Raw genomic sequence first — 7,945 nt, 5'->3', positions numbered from 1 at the left:
CTTACAAATATCGAGAGCTGGTGGTGTATCTTGAAGATCCCAGTCTATCATGTCAAGATTGGTGAGAGATAGGTTAATGGATGAAAGGTCATCTATGGTAATGGCATGGACATAGTTATCTAGGTCATCTTCAATGTATTGGAAAGGTACTTCAAATAATTCCTCCTCTTCAGTCTCAGAATCAGGTTCAACCATACAATAGTTGTCAACAAAGGATACCTTAGGTTTAATGGAGCCCAATCCATGTCCTTTAGGATAGCTATTAGCTTATAAGGGTTGTCTAATTCCATCTTCTTTTGGTCCAAGGTCGGTACCATGATATCCCATGTTTTCAATAATGGGAGGTGCCTTAACATATATATCCTTAGGAAACTCCACAAGTTCATCTTTTCCATCATAATATAGCCAATCTAGGATGTTATCTTCCATGTGCTCATCACTAAGTGAACCCCAATGCTCAAATGTTGTCTTGCTAACTTGCATGGTTTCCTTATTAGTAGAAGGTGATAATTGAGAAGGTTTTCCAAAGGAACGAGGGGAGAGTGGTAGTTGTCCAACACACAAGGCATTTTCAAACTTATACTCTCCCATTCCTAAATCAGCAAAAGTAACCTTCTTTCCTGTGGTGTTAATTTTAGTATCTTCAACCTTCTCTTTTCCCTTGTGGGAGCTTGAATCCTCATTAGCTAATCCTAGTATTGTTGTGGAAGGTGGTTCTGTTATGGTGAGAGATTTAGGTACAAGTTTGGCAAACTCACTTATTGGACAAAAATTCATTGGTGCACCTTCCAATCTTTTACAAAATTCAAAAGGAGTGGGATCCCTTGGGATTGTGATCTCTCTTCGTTGGTGGGGGAATTTCAAGCATTCATGATAGGTGGATGGGACCACCTTTAGTGTATGTATCCACGGTCTACCAAGCAAGATGTTATATAAAAAATCCAAATCTAAGACATGGCATTCAGTATTTATGATGGCTGGTCCAACCTTTAGAGGCAACATGATGACTCCTTTTGATTCTCTTTCTCTTTCATCATATTCTTTTATTGTGATCCTTTTATTAATATCTAGGAGATTCTCTAGTAGTCCCAAGAAACAAATCATTTTCAATGTACAAAGGTTCAAACCGGATCCATTGTCTATAAGGACTCTTTTAATCTTATGTCACTGTATAAGGACTTCAATGTGGAGTGACAAATTATGGTGGGGATCAGGACCTTGGAAATCTTTATCTGTGAAGACAAGGTGTTGTTGAGCAGCAAGGTTTCCAATCATAGCAGTGAATTGGGAAGCAATAATATTTTTAGGAACACGAGACTCTAAAAGAGCCTTCTCCAAGATCTCTTTATGGATGGGTGATGTGGTAAGAAGCTCAAGAATGGAGATTTGTGCAGGAGTCTTACCTAGCTAGGACAACACATCGTAGCGAGAAGCGGGCCTTTGTGAGGTGGATGGCATAGCAGGCGCATGTGGCATTGGTGGATTAGTGTAATTGGGAGTGGTGGCTTGCAAAGTGAGTCTTCCTCGTCGAGTGGTGGCATCACAATCTATCGCTTGTAAGACAAGGGTATTCACATGAGCATCTACTTCTTCAATGTGACCACACAAGGAGTCAAACCTTGATATGTGGTTAGTAGAATAATCATAAGGTAATGCATTTGATGTGAATGCTTGATTCGCATTGGTTGTATTGTTATTATCATTGTTGTGATCGAGAAATGGTTTTTGAAATATCTTCAATTTAGCATTTTTAGAGGTTGGAACTCCCTCTACTTCAATTTCCCCATCATCAACAAGATTTTGGATAAAAACTTTGAGCTTGATACATTTTTTGGTGTCATGTCCTTTGATACAGTGGTATTTACAATATTCATTTTCCCTATACCACTTTGACTTTGGTTGATTTTCATCAAAAGGATGAGTGTTAGGGAATACCATCAAGTTGTGATCTACTAATTTTTGAAAGATGGCCTCCAAAGGTTCATGAAAGTTAGTGAACTTTCTATTTCGACCATAGTCATGATTGTAGTTGTTGTTGCATGGAAAGAATTGTGTTTGATTTCTAGATTATTGATTGCCTTGGTTGTCATGATTTGAATTGTTGTTGTTTCGATTGCGGTAGTTGTTGTTGTTCCCTCCTTGAAGGTTTTTGACATCAGTAACACCATCATGTGTAACACCCTTATTCTTGGACCAGAATTTGGGTTTGCTATTGTTGTTTGACTCATTGTTGGAAGATGATGAATTATAATGTTTGATGGTACCTTTTTCCAAAAGTCCATTTTCAATATTCTTTCCCTTTTTGACTTAAGTGGAAAAGTCTTTGGGGCTAGCCATTTTCATGTGGAAGGACATTTCGGGTATCAAGTTCTTGATAAATATATCCACAAGATGGGAATCCTCAATTTTATATGGCATACAATTAGCAAGATGTCTCCACCTTTATAGGAAGTTGGCAAAAGTTTCTCCATTTTGTTGTTTTGTGTTGCACAAGTCACTCAATGAGGCATAATGTTCAATGTTGTAAGAGTATCGTGCTATAAACTTGCTTGTCAAATCATTGAAAGAAGTAAAGGAGCCCTTAGGTAAATTCATTAACCACTCAAGTGCGGGGCCTCCAAGACTTCATGCAAAGAGCCTCTTAAGATAGTCATCACTGTAGGCTACTTCTTGGCACAAAATGGAAAATTCCTTGAGATGGGTGACAGGGCATGTCTCTGCCGTATACTTGTCAAATTTAGGTATTTCAAAACCGGTTGGAAATAGCACCATATTAATGGATTTATCAAATGGAAAAGGACAAATTTCCTCAAAAGAGACATCCTTCACCCCTTTGTTGTTCATGTTAATGACCAAATTTCGCAATTCTTGGAATTGTTGAGCCAAATCTTGATTAGGTTGCACTTGTGATTGTTGGGTGTTCACAAATCCACCTCCTAAATTATGGGGAGTCCCAAATGTAGTGTGAGGTGGTGGAGGCACTCCACTTTGGCCAATGTATTGATATGCAGTTGTTGGAATTAGCACAGATGTCTTTACCATAATGGTTGGCACTTGTAAATAAGAAGAGTGCATTGGTTGTGTCGAAATTGCCATTGGTTGAGTAGGCACTTGTCCAATGCCTAAGCATCCCATAGTTGAAGTTGTCAAGGCAGATTGTGGAATACTAGCATGTGTGGTAACATTGGGAATGGCACTAATGATTTTTTGAATATGTTCTGCACTCAATTGAAATGTAGGTTGTGTTGAAGTGCTAGATGTAGGCATGGCACTAGTTACTACCATGGTTTCTTTCCCTTTGCTAGAAGTCGGAGCTGCATTTGAAGTGGGCAACACAGGTGCACCACCTTTTGTAATTTGTCTAAACAAAGTGTTCTCATCAAAGCTTGGGGGAACATTAACACCATCCTTGACCAAGTTTAGGAACATCTCAGTTTTGTTTTCCCTAATGGATTTTTCTATCATTTCCACATTGTAGGGGTCTGCAAGGAATGTCCTGACATCACTAGGTACATCGTTAGGGTCAATAGGATCTTCATCTTGGTATATCTCTTCGTCATTATCCCCCAAAGTTGTGTTATGGAAGGGATCTTCTGGTTCTCGTGTGGATGTTGAGTTAGGCATACCAAGGTTCGAACTAGAGGGAATTGTGTTCCCTAATCAAGTTGTGAGTGGAGGAAAAGGATTCTCCATCTCTAATTGCCTCAATGATTCCTACAAATGTGACATGGGATTAAATGTGAACCTTCCTGATCGTGTGTGTACCATACAAAAGTGACCAAGCCAATGGGTGCAAGATTATGGAAGAAAAAGAAAATGAGGATAAGAGCTATTAACTTTATGTGATTAAAGGGTCAACTACCCAAGTTTGAACAAAAGACCTTGGTTTAGCAAACAAAGATTGATTAGAGGATAGTAGTATCTTTCTCCTACCAAAGATAGCCAAGTGATCTTGTAGGCAAGATAGAACACCAAATTGATTGCTTACTATTTGGAGATAGACTTATGATCCCAAATAAGTAAGTGTGATTAAGATAAATGTTTGCTTATGGATAAAAGGTCTAGTGTTGCAATGTCAAAAGATCTTTTAAGGTTTAAGCTCTCTAGAAGAAAATTTGAAAGTGGAAGACTAGGAGTTTGGAAAGAAGGAAGTAGATATGAAAAGACGAGTGTTGTGGTCACTAATGCAGCTATCTCAATCCTCGTTCAATGGAAATAAAAACCTTGGATTCACTCCTGGGAAAACAGACTAGTTTCAAAGTTTTCCATTGTATTAAATTCTATCATAACGGTCTTGTGTAGCTTCTTCTTTTTGAATGTCTTTGATAGCATATCGAAATTGTTTGTCACTGTATGCTAGGTTCTTCCTTTCCTTGTAGATAGGTGGTTTGGACAATTTCACTTTTTTATGTTTGACTTGGTTGACTTTATTGGTCATGGTAGGAATAAAATAAGACCCAAATTTAGAGTGACTAGACTCAACCAATTTCAAAATGCAAACTACCAAAAGTAACTGTGAGTCAAGAAGACCTCACTTAACCTATCTCACTCAATGAAAGGTTACCTCACAATTTCACTCATTTTAGAACTTGTATGATGTTTTGGCTTTGGTTTTGAATGTTTGAACAAGCACGCTGAACACGCCAACAACCCTAATAAGGCTATCTCTAGGATGAACAAGGCTTATCTAAAGGGAGTCCTCGATATACACAAGGTACATGAGGCCCAAATCTATAGATGAAAGGAAACACTACCACACAACCAGGGGGAGATGGTAATCCAAATTTCCTCCTTCACTTCCCAAAGGTACAAAGTTCTTTAGGGCTTAGCCAAGAGTGACAATATTCCACTTCCAAAAGAGGTGTCTTTCGATTCACCTCTCGATTTTTATACTCCGCCAGAACACTAGAGTTGAAGTCATCCCAAGGGTTGATGAAATCTCCAAGCAGGCCTCCTAAAAAAATAAAAACAAAACCACTTATTTCTTGTGCACCCAAGATCGCCCAAAGGCGCGAGGGGAGAGAATACGTAAGTGGTCTTGGGCTTTAAAAGACACTTGTTCTTTCCTAATGAAGCTAAAAGTTTTCTATCTACTTGAAGACACTTGTGATTAAAACATGCAAGGTTCTTTCCAACTTGAAATAGCGCCAACGTAAATGAAAATGTGGGTTCATCAACAAGAAAGTAAAGCGAGTGCGTGAAAGTAAAATGTTGAAAATAAAAATGCAAAAAATAAAGTCAATTTACCTTAGGGCATTCAAGAGTGTATGACTTCATTTTAAGCACCAAACCTAAATGTGATCTAGCTTAGGCATACATGTCCATTTTAATCACCAATTTCAAATATTGTCTAGCCTAGGCATACATGTCCATTATCCTTTAAAGCATTCAAGATGGTGTGAATTCTTTTTAAGCACTGAATCCAAATGTGTCTTCTACCCTAAACATTCATGTCCCTTTTAAACACCAAAGTCCAAATGTTGGCTACTCTACACATTCATGTCCATTTTAAGCACCAAAGTCCAAATGTTGGCTACTCTACACATTCATGTCTATTTTAAGCACCAAAGTCCAAATGTTGGCTACTTTACACATTCATGTCCACTTTAAGCACCAAAGTCCAAATGTGAGTTAATCTAAGCATTCGTGCATTCAAATGGAAGTGTTTAATCCATACAAGTCCATTAGCCCTTAAGGTTTAAGTGATAAAAATCACTACAAATCTCTTTTAGTGATGAAAATCACTATTAATTTTATTTTTTTAGGTTTTAAAGGTTACTTCTCTGCATGAAGACCGTTAGTTAAAACTTGCAAGTCGATCAGTTAGTGAAAATTATTGTTAAAAATTGAATGATTCTGGTAAAATGCGAAGACGTCAAAATACAGGCGCAGATGCCAAAATGCACAGACAATAAAACATGCAGATGCCAAACTATGCAGACACTGAAACTCGAAGATGACAGAAGACCCTTAGAAGCAGACTAAATAATTTCTAACACAGACGAAAATTTGAAAAGTGGAGATGCCAAAACTCAAAGATGCCAAACAAAGTCCCGCACACAATGCAGATGACAGACCTATCTTTGCGGACGATAAACTAGCTTCGCAGACGACAGAACTAACCTCAGAGATGACAGAACTGACCTCGGAGATGACATATTTAATGTCACAAATGACAGATTGATATTCTTAAATGACAGAGGACTCTTCGTAGAGGACAAAATAAAAATTCAAACGATAGAATGGCTTAAATACAAGTATTGTTTGGAACTACTGCAGAGATGCTGAATTGCACAGACGTTGGTTTGCGGAGACACTAATATGTGTAAACAACAAATGCAAATGACGTTGCGGCCTGCGAAGACAATGATGCGATGTTTTACGAATGAACCAAGGTTGTTTGCAAAATTTTGAAATGAAACCAAGGACGTGGGTCCCACCGGGAATGCCAAAATGTGTGCTAGAAAATGTGACCTGCAAGAAGCATGGGTTAACAAATAAACACTAGTTTAAAATTTTCAAAATGCATCAAACATTCATCAAAATGCAAGGAATAAATATCAACTAATGCTTGCTTAGGTTTTGCAAACCTAAGAAACCAACAAATCCAACCTTCCAGCCACCTCTACAGCTCAATAAAGCCACCAATGAGAGGGCTTGTTAGTGTGTTAAGATGGGGGTGTGTTTGGTGTGCTCTCCCAAACACAACAATAAACGAATCTCTTGAGTGTGTGGGTGCAAGTGTGAATGCAAATGTGAATGAAAATGCACTAAAATCCTAAACCATGTAGAATGAAGAACACTTCAAGAAATGGCTATGGAGAAAGCCATTCTTAAAAGCATTCAAAAATGAAGATAATATGCACTAAAGAAAACTAACTAAGAATGTAAGCTATGGAATGGAAATGCAAATGCATGAAGAAAACTAAATGAACAATGTAAGGTGCAAACTAAATCAGCTATCAAATGATTAGCATGAACCTACAAAATCACTATGAGAACTCTACCAACGTAAGCTCAAACTATGAATGCAAACTCAAATCTCAAACCAACATGATAACAATGCAATAAAAAATGAGATGCAAATGCTTGAGACAAGCCCTCTATTTATAGGCTTGAGGGGGGGGCTTGGTGAGGTGGCATCCAAGTAGGTGCCACATAAAGTGACATGTAAGCCATGCAAATGGTCAAGAATTAAAAGTTTGCTCACACATGTGTGAGCAAACTTGAGAAGAAGAGTGGGAGACAAGAGTGTGTAGGCATGCCATCTCACACATGTGTGAGCACACTCTTAGGCTAATGAGGGGGATTAGAGAGATGATTAGGAATGATTAAGCGAGATTAGAGAAGAAATAGGCTTAAGAGGATGAAAATGATGGGTGTAGACTAGGCTCTAGGTTAGGGTTAAGACTAAATTAAATGAAATTTAATTTAATCATGAGTTTAAAGGAATTAATGAGATGTGGGGAATTTAAATAAATAAAATTTATTTAAAAAGGGGAGAAAGATGGAGGATCATGTGTTAAATTAATTTAACACATTAGAGCTAAGATTCTTTAAATTAAATTTAAATACTTAGGGGAATGAACTTATTTAATTAATTAATATAATTAAATAAGTAGAAGAATGTGAGCAATGTAATTAATTAATCAATAATTAATTACAATGTCACAGACAATATTAATAAATTAATATAGTCTTTAGAGACGATTTTAAGCATCTACAATATGTGTATATACATGTATATATATGTGTATATATAGATGTATATATATGTATACATATAGATATATGTAGATATATGTATTCATATAGATATATGTATACATATATATAGATATATCTATATGTATACATATATATATACATATATGTATATATGTATACATATACATATATACATATAGATATGTATACATATGTATATTATACATATATATACATA

This window comes from Cupressus sempervirens, chromosome 11 (assembly GCF_028749045.1).
Source record: "Cupressus sempervirens isolate cs-2001-9-10 chromosome 11, ASM2874904v1, whole genome shotgun sequence".
NCBI classification, from domain to species: Eukaryota; Viridiplantae; Streptophyta; class Pinopsida; order Cupressales; family Cupressaceae; genus Cupressus; species Cupressus sempervirens.
This window is presented reverse-complemented; position numbering follows the sequence as displayed.